General features: G+C 44.1%; 1 protein-coding gene across 4 annotated transcripts in view; it reads right to left on the bottom strand.

The window, feature by feature from the left end:
• The window catches only part of PIK3CB (phosphatidylinositol-4,5-bisphosphate 3-kinase catalytic subunit beta), a 117,180-nt gene that overhangs the window by 95,439 nt on the left and 6,835 nt on the right, over positions 1–14,906 (bottom strand). Inside the window, exon 1 of one of the 4 annotated variants that reach the window (XM_030028244.1) lies at positions 13,067–13,146. The exons of the other annotated variants lie outside the window; for them this stretch is intronic. The gene's annotated coding sequence lies outside the window, so the exon portion shown is untranslated. Of the gene's footprint in view, positions 1–13,066; positions 13,147–14,906 lie in introns of those variants that run through there. 4 annotated transcript variants of the gene reach the window in all.

Raw genomic sequence — 14,906 nt, 5'->3', positions numbered from 1 at the left:
TGCCAGTAATTCCTTTTCCTTTACTGTCTATGACACTCCACAACAGGGGCAAATGCAGTTCTGAGCCAACTAACCAAAAGGGGACATGCTTAAAAGCGAAAACATCACTGGGATGAAGAAGGGCTCTCGAATCACCTCCATGAGACTGAGAACCATTAGTCCCAAAGGAGGACTGCCCAAGGAAATTTCTGGGATTTTCCACTGGAATTTGTACTTTCCCAAAGGGTTTTCCGTATGATAGACTGACCTAGGGTCAAGTATCTGAGGAACTCCCAGGAAACAATACCAAATTCCACTCTGAAAAGTGCTTGGGCAAAAACTTTGAACAGAGCTGTTAAGTAGTAAGGTAAAGTCATGCATTTTCTGTAAAATTTTCCAAGTATAAATTACTTCTTTTAATGTCTGTTAGCTGCACAGGGCTGAGAGTTGTGGGGCAAGTTGGATTGTTCTCCTTTGCATAAGCGAATAATTTTCCTGGCAATTAAACTTGCAGCCCAGCTGAAGACACGACACCAGCAGCGCTAAACATTACTTAGAAACAAGGGTCTCACTGATCCTGAAAAACAAACAAACAAAAAAATCTTTCTCAGTACACAAAGATGCTTGGAAAGAAAAAGCTCAACTGATCTTCCAAGCTGAACATGCGGCAAACTAACACTGGGTTTTCATGTGGTTTTGATAGGAGTTCATAAGCAATGGTGCACATGGAGTCTTCTGGCATAACAAGACACAAGAACATCCAAAGAAAAGGAGATTAATAACCTGTTTTGATGTTTACTGATCATTTGGTTCCAACACAACTTTTTGGAAGACTGTCTTAAAAGTGAAATCAGTTTCCCTGGGCTTCATTATTGATCTGCAACAAGACTGCTCCCAGAGACAAACTGCAACTAGTAAGAAATGTGCTCCTGTTTGGGCAATATATGGAAAGCAGAAATACCAGAGAACAACCTCCTCCAAGCCCTCTCTTTCGCCCTGCTTACAGCAGCAGCCTTTTTTGCCTCATCTCCCACATCTAGATAAGAAGTAATGGGTTAGCGGTAGTGAGTATCACAGCTCCCAACCCCAAGGCCACCAGCTCTTAGTAGGCTTCCCACCTCTGCATGATAACTGCAGCACCGGTATCACTGCCTGTTCAAAGAAAATAAAGCATAGGGAAACAGAAATTGGGGCCACCATCGCAAAATCAGATCACAATAACATGAAAACTATCGTGCACACCTCAGTAACTGATGTGGGCCTATTTTAATGTCTGGGCTGATCAGGACAGGCGCAAAGCAAAAACCATGCCAGAATGAGCCTGTCCTGCTCAGAAAACTGTTTCCAGCAGTGCAGCAATGAGTTAATGATTGCATTACAGCTATCACAGGAATGCCAGTGCTCAGTAAAGAGTGTTTTGAGGAAAGGTTTTTGAATGCTACTTCCCTGCTGCTTTTAGTTCCCCCCTCAGAAGAGGAACTATTAGAAAGACCAAACCATCTGCAAACACCTTTGGAGACAGCTTTGGCTAGCCACTGCTGCTTTCCTAAGAAAGAGTAACTCACTGCATTCTTAGTTCTTTATACTGTGAAATAGCCTTTTTGTGTGTGTGTGTGAAAGACTAATAAAACTACTGATTTCCAGACTTCTAAGAACATTACTGCCAGGGCTAAGTGGACTCTCAGAAAGACCAGTGCCTTCTAGACTATTCAGGAAATTATATTCAACTGAAAAGCCGATTATTTTTCAGTCAGGGCACTGAGGGCACCAAAGCTCAGGTATAAACTCCCTATACAGGGAGGAATGCGATGACAGCGAAAAAAATGCATTTGCACTCTCCTTTTCCCCTCCACACACCACCATCAGCAAACAAGAAGCATGACCCCCAGCTCTTGCCCAAAGACATCTCTACAGGGCCCCAGGGAAGAGGCAGGTGTCTGCCACAGCCTCGGCACCGGCAGCAGGATGCGCTAGCACAGACAGAGAGAAGAGGGGCTTTCCTGAGGGGGCTTATAGGTGTGCACATTGCACACACGTATAGATGTATACAATCCACACCTCCCTGCAACTTCACAGCAATGTGACCTTCCATCTTTGAATACATGCAAGAAATGACAGACCTCTGCCTGACATCCACCATAATCTTTTTATAAAGCAGTGTCTGGCAGGACCACAGCAGCCCCTGTGCAGCCTCAAAGCCTCCTAGCCCTCTTTGCACGAGTCCTGTGCACCACATCCCACCAGGGAGCTGGGAGCAGACTCATTATCCAGCAGATAACGATGACTCCAGAAGGCCAAGACTGGGTGGTAATGAGAGGCCATACACATTTGCCATATGGAAATGTTTACATACGTGTCTACCCATAGATCTGTATCCTTACTACTGTACGCTAACTCACAGAGCTTCGAGCAGAGGACTTTGGCAAGCCTATTTCAGCTGCACTGATCCGTATCTTAAACTACAGTGAGCTGCTAAAGCAAAGCAGTGATGTAATGCCGTTAAACAAGAGCACCCTGACTTTAACTATCCCACACAAATCCAACAGCATTTCTAATGCCACCATACAACTGGTACAAACACAGAATCATTTAAACTGAAACTTCAAACGCATCCTTACCTTGTCATTAAACTATATTTAAAATTTCTTTTGCCAAGTACAACTTCCAGGTAGGGTCAATCAATTGTAGTGTGGACTACAGGGGTGTTTCACAACAGCAAAAAGTATCAAGTATCAGCTCTCATCCACCTTAAAAATGCCATCTTTGTTCTCAAGCACCATAAACAACAAACGGATCCAATACCTAGAATGGCCACAATATAGAAAAAGAAATCTTCTCCACACTGTGGTGAAAAAAAAGTCTCTATTTGTGAAATACCACCTGTAAACTTAAAAACCACCCTATGCAAATTCCTTCATAAAACATATCCAAAATAACCTATTAAAACACTATAATTTAACATTAATGCTTTCCTTTAATAATTTAACTTTAAAATGTGTACCTCACCTTTAAATCTTGACTCTAATGCTAAATATTCCTTTGAGAAAAAGTCTTGAGTAAAGTATTAGAGAGATGCGTACCTTATCTCTTCTAATCTTTGTCACATCTCAAACTACCATTTTTTCACAGATACATGTTAAAAAGAAACACACATAGATATGGAAAATGAGGTCCTGTTACAGGATGTCAGGTCTTCTATCAAAGAATATGCCATTACACTTTGTGGCTTAATCATTTTACACTAACCTAAGAATTGATGATGCTCAGCTAAATTATCATTTACCATAAACATCCCTTGAAAAACTGAGCAAGATTTTCTTTTGTTATTTTCCCTCCTTCCCCTACAATGACAGCTGAGGGAATAGAAATGCAGTTCTATAGTGGCTTGGCCATATGAACTCTATTAAAAACCTGATTATTTCAAGTTGTTAAAGATCAGGTGATAACCTCCCTCAAAAGATGAAAAAATATGAACAGACCCTAATTAGTATCTGACAAAGAAGTTGGGCTGTTGCACTGTGTAACCCCTGAATTAGAATAATAATGCAGGGAGACTCAACAAAAGATGCTTTGTGTTTCTCATTACAGCAACTCCTCCAGGGGCCTGCCCCTTCCAGCACTGTAAGCATGCTGAATACTGTAATAGCGAAATACCGTTTTTCCACGCCCTGCTAAGATATACCTGAAAGGTGCTTTTCTAGTGTAGTTTAAAAGGACAGACCAGTCCCATGCTAAACATCTTACCTGAAACAAAGCATTCTGAAATAAATCCTTCTGGGCAAACTCTGAATAATCACACCTCCACTAAGGTAACTCTTAACATAACATTCAAGCACACATACTCAGAGAGCACATGCAAATTCTCCTGCATACTAGGTGCACCTGTGGCGTTGCCTGCAGACTATCAGAAACCTCTGCTATCGTAAGGTTGCTCCTCCCAGTCTTTACACTAAAAATGAGTTCTCTCTTCTACCTGCATTTCATACTGATGGGAATATGATGGTATAGCTGATACACATGAGCGATTCACTCAGTCGCAAACAACTAATCTGCATATTAGCCAAGTGCTTTGCGCTTAGCAAATGATGGCACACAAACGCGTTAGGATTAGATTTAAGGCTACTAAAGTCAGAAGACTGCAAATGAATGCCTGTATATCAAGTTTATTGCCAGTTCTGCATTACTGCAGTTGCTTCATTCAAGTTCTTTGACAGATACTGAGATACTGAGTATCTTAATTAGCAATCTGCCTTTTTAATGCACAGAAAATCACAATTTGTTTCGCACTCTGGGTCTGTAGCGATCAATTCCACATACCCACACACGTAACCTTACACACGCGAGCAATCCTGCTGAGTTCAACCGCCTTTCCAAATCAGTCTGTGCTCAGTGCATGTCAGGTTCTGTACATTTTGCCCTTTTCCAATTCATCCCATCTGTTTATAGCCTTTCCATCCAGTTGACTATGATTTTCCAAGGTTTCAAATTCACCTTCTTCCCTTCAGTTTTTCCTATCTGATGTACATTGTAATGATATTAAGGGGAGATTTATTAAAGAACTAGCTTAACTCAATTTCTTTCCACAGTGTTTCTCCAAACTGGCCAGCTGAGTGTGACCTTTTCAAAGGTATTTGGCAGAGGCCTGTCATTTGTCAAGTTATTTTTCCTATTTTTGTCAGTGTGAGTTTTAAAATCAGTATCAAATGATTTTTGTCACATCAGATCAAAAAAATGCTCTCTAGCTGAGCCGACATCTTTTAGTCTAGCTCCTTAAAACTGTATGAGACAATGAAGTACAAGGTGGAAAAAACACACAAAAGTCTGGTTTGTGGCCAAAATTCCACCTAGACATGGAGCAGGAGGGGGAGAAATATTACATTTCTTGAACAGTATTTTTTAAGTGTTTGTTAAGAATTATTTTCTTTCTTAATCCCAAATCGACAGTAGTCTCAAATCAACAATGCTAGATCTGGGCTTGATGAGATTTATTGAAAATATAACGGGACAACATCTCATTCAGCTGCCCTGCCATCTCCAATAAGTTATGTGTCCATGGCATATGCAGACTAAGCTGCTTGTTTCTTACAGCTTTTATTAATCACTGATTGGTGTGTTGGTTCCAGGTGCTAGGGTAGAATCAGGAGACCAGTTCAAATATCTTCTTACAGTTGCTGCTAAATTGTAACTATTTTAAAAGATTGAGTATGGCAGGTCAGAGAGAGGAATAGTTTTATCCATGGAAAATCTTACTAGCCTTCAAAGCAAGTCATACAAGCGATATATGAATACATGTATTTTTATAGCTTGTGCCTAAATTAGGAACAAGATGAAAAATATCCATGTCCCTCATGAACTCCTTCTCTTCTCTCCACATTCTCCTACTCATTTTGGATGATACACTGGCCCCTTTATTTTTTTTCCTCCTCTTATCCTTTCTTGTCCCTTGTCTCTCCACTCTTCCCATCCTACTGCATCTTGACTTCATGTTCACTTGTAACCACATGTTGGATTCAATGCACCAAGTTCTGGCATTCTGGAGATCTAGCAATTCCCAGCTATGAAAAGACCTTCCCATCTTGTCTCCCCCAAACAAGCCATTAATGAAAAGCACAGGAGGAAAAAAAACCCAAAACAAACAGCAAAACCTAAGACTGCTTAAAACTATGGTGTTATCTCTCCTGAGTGTTCCCAGTTCAAAGCAAAGTGATCAAACTACACTGGCAGAAGCCAGTAAGAGAAGCAGCTTAAACTGCCTAGGATTATTTTTAACATTTTAGTTCTAGGAAGTACGCAGAAACCGTAACTACACAACCGTGCCAGAAATCCCGAGGGATGGGGCTGCCTTCTCAGGGCGCATCTGAACTCATCAGCCTTGCTGCAGGTTCTGGTTCAGTTATTTTATCTTAACCAACCTGCCTATGCCTCCCCGTAACTGCCTCAAAAGAACTGTAGTAACAGAATATTCAATAATGGGAGTTACACTTGCTTGTGTTTTAGAGGTGAACAGGAAAATCCCGTGTGTGCCATGTGCTTCTGTTACTACAGTGTGGTTTCACAATCTGTAGAGCTTCAGAACGAGAAAGTACTTCTGGTCTGCAGCCTGAGCGCTGGCTGGCCGCAGCACCTCTGCCACCGACCACTGCCCGAGAAGCCAAGCGTCTCTGTGAAACTCAGGCTAGCAAAGGCAGACAACTGAGCTTCGGGCAGAACCGTGTAGAAAAAGCCTCCTTCCTGGCTCACTTATCACGATGACATGTTTCAGAAAACAACCCCAGCATATGTCCCTGCCGCTTCAATTTGCAGACGGGGCGTCTCATCCATCTGCTAGGTCCTGTTTTGGATCAGAAGGCTTTGGCGCTGCCTTCTTTACACGTTACGCCTTCACCCCGCTATGAAAGGCGGACAGTCTTACAGGAACACAGGCACTACCAGCTCCTTCAGCTTCCTCAGACGTTGGTACAGCAAGGCTAAACTGTATTGTGGTTCTGACAGTGCATCTCTAGGGGACAAGGACAAGCGGTGCGTGTGCACCCAAATGTCAATATTCAAACCAAATGGTACCACACATCCGATGACACCCAACAAAATGAGTACAAAGCCAGAATCTAGCTCTCCTAAGCAAGCTATGTTCAAATATACTTCATAACAAGGTAAGAAATGCGCCAATTTAATGCAGTAGACATGGATGAGAAAAATTGTCAGAGGCAAAATTCATTAGGAAAAAGGCCATTTCCTCACACTCTGACTTTTGGAACTAACTTTTTGGAGCTAACTGGGTGAGGCAGAAGTGCTAGCCATTCAACCAGCTGAACAGAGGTGAAAGAAAAAAGAAAAGGAAAAAAAAAAAGAAAGAAAATGAGTGAAAACTCTTTCCACATGAATACTTAGGGCCATCCAAACCAGGCAGCTATGGTAGAAACCACTTTTGCACACTTGCTGAATTAAAGTTCTGAAGTCAACCAGGGCAGTCGTTTTCTGAGATGCAGTAAAATACAGATAGCGACTTTTGACTTGGAAAGAAGAGCTAATGAGAGCAAGAGGCAAACTTCTAGCTCCGTGAAAAACTCTGGCTACAAGGACAACAACCTCTAAAAGTGGTAAAGGAAGCCACAGCAGCTACTCAGATTTACATCCATGTAACAGAACAGAATTGAAACCAGACAGTTAGATATCTCTAAATGGTACCAACTGCTTTATTGGTAGGTATGAACAGGTTTACAGCCTCAGAAGATTGTAATCTCCCTTGCCATACAGGAAAGGAAAAACATTTCTTTTAGAGGAACTCAAGAGTTACTCAACTCTAATTAATCTTCTAAGACAGGAAATCCCTACCAACACAGGTGGAACTATAATACGCTGGCTGTGCAGCTGGGGAACATGAAAAATGGGATTTCCGTGTTGCCATCTCGCTCACCAAAACCAGAACACAAATCCTCTGAGTAAAACATGCAGCTGAAAAATCTGAAAAAAAGCAGACAAGTAAAAAAATTGAAAGGAGGACTATAAAAGTCACTTAGGTCATTCTTAAGAAAGTTCCCTACAGTATTAACTAAGGTTTGAGCCCTTCTGAAGAAGCTACCATCACTTTGAGAGCTTAGTTATAGGGCAAATTAATCTGAATCTGTATTTTATGAAACAAAATTGAGAGGACACTTTGCTGACTTCTGATGTCACCTGTACTCCTGAAGGAGCCCTGTAATGTGTACTGACAATAACAGCTTCTCTTGGCCATCTTTGTTCTCTGTAATTGGTATTTTAAAATACAGTTTACACCACTACTCTCTGGACCATGTCACAAAAGATGAATGGCAGGATAGAAATTTCTTTGCCATTGAAATGTTGCTTGAGTTAAAAGTCAAGACAAGAATAGACATTCCTTTTTCATATTTACTTGTCTGCAGCATTTTGATTGTGAAGGCGTGTAGAAAAGAGGGATATAAGCAATTATTTACATTGCTACACATTTCTGTGTATCTAATTGGAAGCAAAAAGACTTAGGGACATGTGGAAATGACGCGTGTCATCACTGCTTGTACAGTATGCCCTGCACTCTGTGCTCTGAGCGCTAAGGCTGCGTTTAAGTTCAGCTTAGGGTAAACAACGTTTTTCATGACCACTTATGTCAAGCTCCACAAAGCCATCTGTATCAGAAGAACAACACAGGGCACATTTCAGTGGAACTAAAAAAAAATTGTGTCTACAATGAAAACAACTAACACAAATAGCAGCACCAAAGCTGTGTTTAGACTAGGGAAAGTTCAGTAAGTCACTCATAAAAGGGATGTAATGGTGGGATACTGAAAGGTATGTTTTCATCAGAAGAGTAGTGCTCTCATTGTAGAACAACCTGAGTACTTCTAACCATATGAAGTGACCCTCATTCATCTGATGCCCCAGAACAAGCAAGTAACTAAAACAAGAACAGATTAATTTCCTTTAACTACAGATATACCAGCACCACACCTGCTCACTGAGGGAAAAGATACAAATATTTACTATTAATAAAAATAACACGGGGGCAGGCATGACTTTTTTTTTTTCTTTCCTACAGATACACACAAGTAGGTCTGTATTTAGACTATTAGAAGGCTAACTTTTCTCACACATTTCAGTCAATATAATAGATAGGTATTCACATTATTATGTTACTTTCTCATGAATTTATGTTTTATTGCTCCATTTTCAAAAGCCATTGAACCCACGGGACACCGTAGTAGTCAATACAGTGTGGTACCGCACAGCAAATGCACGCTTGGAAATTACCTGAATACATGCAATGGAGGCAGTAAAATGAGTAAGATTACATCGCTGGTCTTTCATTTCAACCTGGATACTAGTTCCAGCAAGAAACTAATATATAGTCACCAAAACAAATGTCCATCAAAGCCACAAAAGCAATTTAATGCTTACACTTACGCTGACAATACTATGTCAGAGCTGTGAGTAAGCTGACAAAGGAGGCTGTAGGTAGATCAGAAGTGCAAGCTGGTCCAAAATCAAAATCAAAATGTACATATCCTCTTCACCAACATTAAGTCCATTCTCAGTCTGGCCTCTGTGATTCAGGCTGCTGCACTCAATATTGAAAGTAAATATATAGGAACAATTGAAAACAATTTTCCTTCTGGCCATATTGGTAAGCGAAGGTGTTTAATTGAAGGAGAAGACAAAAATTATCCTGTAATTTAACAGACCTGTTCTTCCTCTTAAAATGGATTGGTAAGACACAGAATTTAATGTAAGGTAACTCTGCAATGTCATGGTGTTTTATCATGACATGATAATGTCATGATGTTTTGCTTTCTACAAGACGAAATGAAAGCCCTGGTTTTGGTCACTACGTTAAGTAAGGGGGGAAATTGTATTTTAAATAAAAAGCTATCCTAAATTCCTGGCAAATTACAAGGTTTAGGTCAGCTCTAAAAGGAGTTTGTGTCAGCTGGAAGAGGGCATCCATGTGAAAGATTAATAATAATGAAAACCAACCTCTTTAAAAAGTCGAAGTAATGCTTGTTTAATTTATCATCACCTGCAAGACTGGTTATGTTAATAATCTTTCACATTACGCCAAGGAGACTGAAAATAATTAATAGTTCACAAACAGCCTTCCCACAGAAACTTCAGGGCCAATGTTGTTTTGACTGATTACAATTAATAAAAAATATAATCCCAACTACCCAGGCCTTGACCACTAATTCCTTATATCTGAGAAACTTCCATGAAAAATAATAATAAACATATCTCTCACAGCATTATCCTGTCAAGGGTAATTGAGTTCCTGGATCACAGTGTCACTGGGGAATTCTGGTCTCACTGTTCACAACTCTTTACTATAAAGTCCATTCTCTTCATGAAATGGAGAAGCTGATTCAATGTATACACCCAGGGGTTCCACCACTGAGCTCTGCTGAGCCACCACAAATGCTCAGGAGTCGGAGGGTGAGAACCAGGGTACTGTGATGCCTTCAAAAAAAATCAGAGCTTAGCTGATTGTGATATTTAGGGCGTGCTCATTAAATCCTGAAGGCTATCCATCTCACCGCGCAAGCTCTTTCCTCCTCTTTGAAATAGCTGTGAAACAATGGTCAATTGGTAACGTGTCTCAAGCCAGCAATAAAGAATGTCTGCAAGGACACAGGACTGTGAGAGAGGATGAAGAGGAAGAGAAGGAAATGGAGAATAAAGCAAAAGATGGAAGTAAGGAAGGTCAGAAGGTTGTTTATACATTTACAGTATCTCTAAAATAAAGTCACACCCCAGAGAGATGCAGGTGGCAAACTGATCTCATTAGAAAAGCCACAGTGGTTTAGAGACAAGGTTCATTTTCGCCAAGGATCCTGTTTCCAGCACTGCTCATATTCAGATGTTGCAGAGGAAGCTTCTCAGTCACACTGTTTGTCAGAGTTCAATGTGATTCCTACAGCACAGGCCAGTAAAGTTTTGCTACCACTAAGGTAGAGAAATATTACACAAGGCAGAAAATAAAATCCACTATTCAGAACATGGCATCCACGGTCATAAAGTTTAGAACCTGCTCATGACATTTGTTCCTCGAAACAGCACTTGGTACAGCACACAGCATCCCCGCAGAACTCCCAGGTCCTAAAATCTTCCATATATGCCTCAAAAAGCACAGAAAATAAACCTGACTACTCACTGCTCTGATAGCCTAGGAACTAGGCAACTAGTGTACAAACAGTACAAAATCCACCCAAGGCATGAAAGGGACTAGTATTACCACATACACCATTGCAGGCTTTTGGAGCAAAGTGTAAAGATTTATACAGGCCACCTACTCTTAGGGAAGAAAGTCCCACCCCAGGATAACGTGGCAGTCAGCACTTCACTCACGGATGCTGTTGAGGCGAGAAATGGACAAGATCGACCGCATTCATTTCTCACCCCTCTGTTAAGATTGGATCTTAATAACTGGTGCCCAAGGCTGCTCAAAAAACTCCCTTCACAATGTTTTTCTACCAAAAATTGTGGCTTTCTCCAGGGAAAAAAAAACAAACAAGCTTTCCACTAAAAGCAGTCACTCTGTCTAGTATTTTATTTCTAAAAACATTAAGATCTACTGCTTTTTGTTTTTCAACAAAAACTAGGTTTTGAAGCAGTGCCTCACTGGAGCTGTGGTTCAGTCCCCCTGGATGCACCTGCCAGAGCACATTTCCCATGAGGCAGTGTGACATCACCCAAAGGGGAGACGATGACACAGCTGGGGAGATACAGTCCAGCCAGGGAAGCCAGTCTGCAGCTGAGTCAAAGCTGTCAATCAAAAGTATTCAAAACTTAAAAAAAATATACTGCAAGTGTTGGCAAAAGTAATATGCTTCACTTTAAAATTTTCTGCAAAATAATATGTTTGGTGATCAGGTCTGTTCCGCACCATTTCCGGGGACCCTTGAAGCTGCCACTGCTAAAGATGAGCCAACTACCCCAGGACACAGAAGGCCCCAACAATAGGAGCCATAGCCCGGCACTGCCAGACTCTTCCCATGCTTGGGAATTGCAAGTAGTTAGCTGTTCCTCCTCCACTTCTTCCCCTCCTGAAGTACCTGTCCACTCCTATTGCCAAAAGGCACTAAGCTCACCAGGGAATGTTGTGCATCACCCTGACAACCTCAAAGATTAACTCACTGATCTTTGTGTTTAGTGTACAAAAACTATTAGCAGAACATTACATTCAAATGTTTAATATAGATTTTGATCCGAGGGCACTGGAGAGCCTATAGTGGCTCAGTAGTTGTCTGAGCTCTCTTACAGCATGCCATGTCTGTAAGAAGTAAACCCAAGTACCCATATGCATATACGATCCAGGCTCTGCCCTTATCAGACCCTCCCAGTCTGCTCATGCTTTTAACAGGTCATTGACTCAAGTAACCTCCCCCACTTTACAACTGCCAGTAAAATACAGTAGCCTGAAACTGAAAATACCTCTGATTTACCCAGAATCCAATCTGAGGGACAAACTCGCTGGTAATTCTGAGCCCAGCTCATAGGATGAGACACTGATTGTCTCAGCGTGCCAAGTGAGCAGCTTAATTGGAATAGAAAAACAGGGTGATTAATCACAGCTAAGGAAAACACCTTCCTGCAGAAGACAGGCAACATTAATGCTTTACATCATTAAAAAAATTTGAGGTTACTGTTCAGGACAGCGCACGTGGAAAACATTCAAGGAAAAAAAAAGATGAAATGTTGTTTAATCGGTGAATTCTTCCCATTAACACCCTAAACGGTTTGACGCATGCTGGCAGGCAGGAGGTGTTAGCCTCAGACGTGCTGCCAGCCACATTTCCCCAATCCCGGCAGCTGCCAGACCTTCCTGGGGTTTGAAAGTTTCCCTACGGGAGGCCCTGTTCCCATTGCTTTCTGGTCAATCAGCCTCTGTAGCCACGTCTCCTTGGCGGTTTTGGTTCTTTTTTCTTTTCTTTTCTTTCTTTTTCTCCTGCTTGCTTAATGATGCAACAGCACCTGATCTTTTTCAGCCTCAACCCCTCTTCTCATCCCCTGCCCCCCGCAAATGGGAAGAGACCCCACAAGCACCTCCGGGGTAGGGGGGTTTCACCTCCTGGGGACGCACCACCGCCGAGGGCCGGGAAGCCGCTCGACCAGCATCCACTAAAGCGGGACAGGGGAATTTCTCACAAAATGAAAAAGCCCCAGGCGCCAGCGAGAGGGAGGGGACCGCACCGGAGTCCACCCAGCCAGGAGCCGGCTGTCACTAAGCCAGAGCCGGCAGGAGCTCGGCTCTCCCGCCGCAGAAGCCGACACCCGGCCGGGCGCTGCCGCGGCAGAAGACCCGGCTGTCCCGCTCCCTCAGCCCGGGCTCTTCCTCGGCGCGGAACGGCGCCGGCCCAGCCATCCTCTGCCAGGGAGTCCTCAGCGGCAAAGTCCACGCCGTCTCCCGCCCTGGCCGCCGACAGAACCCAGCCGGGAAGCGAAGCCGCCCGCCGCGCCCCGCCGCTCGCAGCCCGGCTGGCTCCGGAACGGGCGAGCCCCCCCCGGCCTCTCAGTCCTGGGACGGGGGCGGGGGGGAAGAGTAAAAAATGAAATAAAGAAGAAACAAGACCCGCTGTCCTACCCGGCTGTGCTGCCGTCTCTCGCAGGCTCGTACCGACTGGGCGTCCCCGGCACAGGCTGCGCGGCAGCCCGCCCCACCTCGGGGCCGAGCGGCCGCCTCCGCCTCCTCTTCCTCCTCCTCGGCCCGGCCCCGGAGCAAAGGCACGTTTAGACCAAAAGGTTACTTGACACGGGGTATTCCGGGCTGCGGGGGGGCTCCCGACACCCCGCTCCCCGCAAGGGCTTCGGGCCAGTTCCTTTTTTCTTTTCCCAGGCATTAGCACTTTTCTGAAGCACCGCTGCCTGCCTAGAGCGCCCCAGGCCAAAAGGGAGCCCAGCGGAGGCCTGCCGGCATGCCATCGCCGTACACAGCCCTGCCGGTGCCCCAGAAGGGCAAGTTACCTTCGCCCCGGGCAGGAGCGCAGGCCAGCCCCCAAAGTTTACAAGCGTGATTTCTTAAGCCGTGGCTTTGCACTTGCCCGTGAACCATTGAGTCACGCTAAATGCTACCCAGCTGTTCCTCGCTCTCTCCCCCTTTATCTCCTTCCCTCGGGAAAGGTGATTATTGCCATAAAATCTGATGGTTCATTGCGTGCCAGCCTCCAATTCCCCCGGAGGAACTGGCGGGAAAGGACCAGGTAATACGTGACACCGATGGGGGATGCAGGGCCCGGGTCTGCCAAGGGCAACCGAGGGCACTGCATCCTTGCCATCTCACACCTCCTCCTCCCAGCCAGGTCTCATGGTGGTGCCTCTAGCCGTCCATCCACGGTGCCTGCCTTCCTCACAAACATCACGCATGCCACAGGTCCTTCTGTGGTGGTAGGCACCACAGAAACTCATGCAGAAGCCCCTTGTCAGCCCCTCAGGCTGACACATGCCATCCCACAGGCACACCCCTGCAAGACCAGGGGATACCCTGGCTTGCCTGAGCCAGCACAGTACTGCTGCACGTTTTTCAGGCACCAGCAGAAACCAGCTGCCCACAGCCGATACGGACACCTTGCTAACCTCCGGCCATCAAAACACCTTCACTCAAAGCACTCTCCTCTGCACTACAGTAGCATCTTGTGCCAGCCTTCACCAGCAACACAGCCACCAGGTTTTGGGCCACCACTTGGGAGACGGTGTTTTAATAAGTCAAAACCTGTGACTTCAGGTGTAATGTTCGCAGATGTGCAAATCCAGTCATCACATCTGGCAACATGTCAGGTGGTAGAGCACAAAGCTCTGCTGCTGTGGGCTGCAGGTTGTATTTGGTGGGAAGGCCAGGGGGTGTCTGCTAGGAGACAAGAGGCAACTGTTAGAGCTAAAAACAGGACAGTAAGCAGTCCCCACAGAAGGGGTGGCCTCAATTACTGCGACCAAAGGCAAACGTGGCTTCTAAGAAAAGCCTGAATCAAAAAAATGCCCTAGCAGGAGGCCTGGAACATCCCACAGGGCAAGTTGAACCTCATATTCCTGTTTTATTGACTGTCATAAGCAGCAAGAATGGTGTTCTTCAGCAGAGGAACCTGAGTCAATGGTCTTTTATAAATTTTAGTACTTGCAGAAACGTTTAATGAGAATTTTCAAACCTACAAATTTGCAATATACACTAAAAATGCGGCAACATTATCTTTTTGAAGCCTGACATTCTTTTAATGCTTGGTATGGGCAATAGGTTGGAATGAACAATAGCAACTCCAAACCCTCTCCTACAGCTGTGCTGGTGAAAAATAGGGCTCTGAGAAGGGCAGGAAAGCCAATGTCACAGAACAAAGGAACCCAAAACAGCCTCCACCTGGAGCTTCCTTTTCCAGGCTCCTCTGGAGCCTGTGCTCATGGGTTTGCTTTGTGGATCCCCAGTGCCAGAGCTCTTC

This window comes from Aquila chrysaetos, chromosome 10 (assembly GCF_900496995.4).
Source record: "Aquila chrysaetos chrysaetos chromosome 10, bAquChr1.4, whole genome shotgun sequence".
NCBI classification, from domain to species: domain Eukaryota; kingdom Metazoa; phylum Chordata; class Aves; order Accipitriformes; family Accipitridae; genus Aquila; species Aquila chrysaetos.
This window is presented reverse-complemented; position numbering and strand designations above follow the sequence as displayed.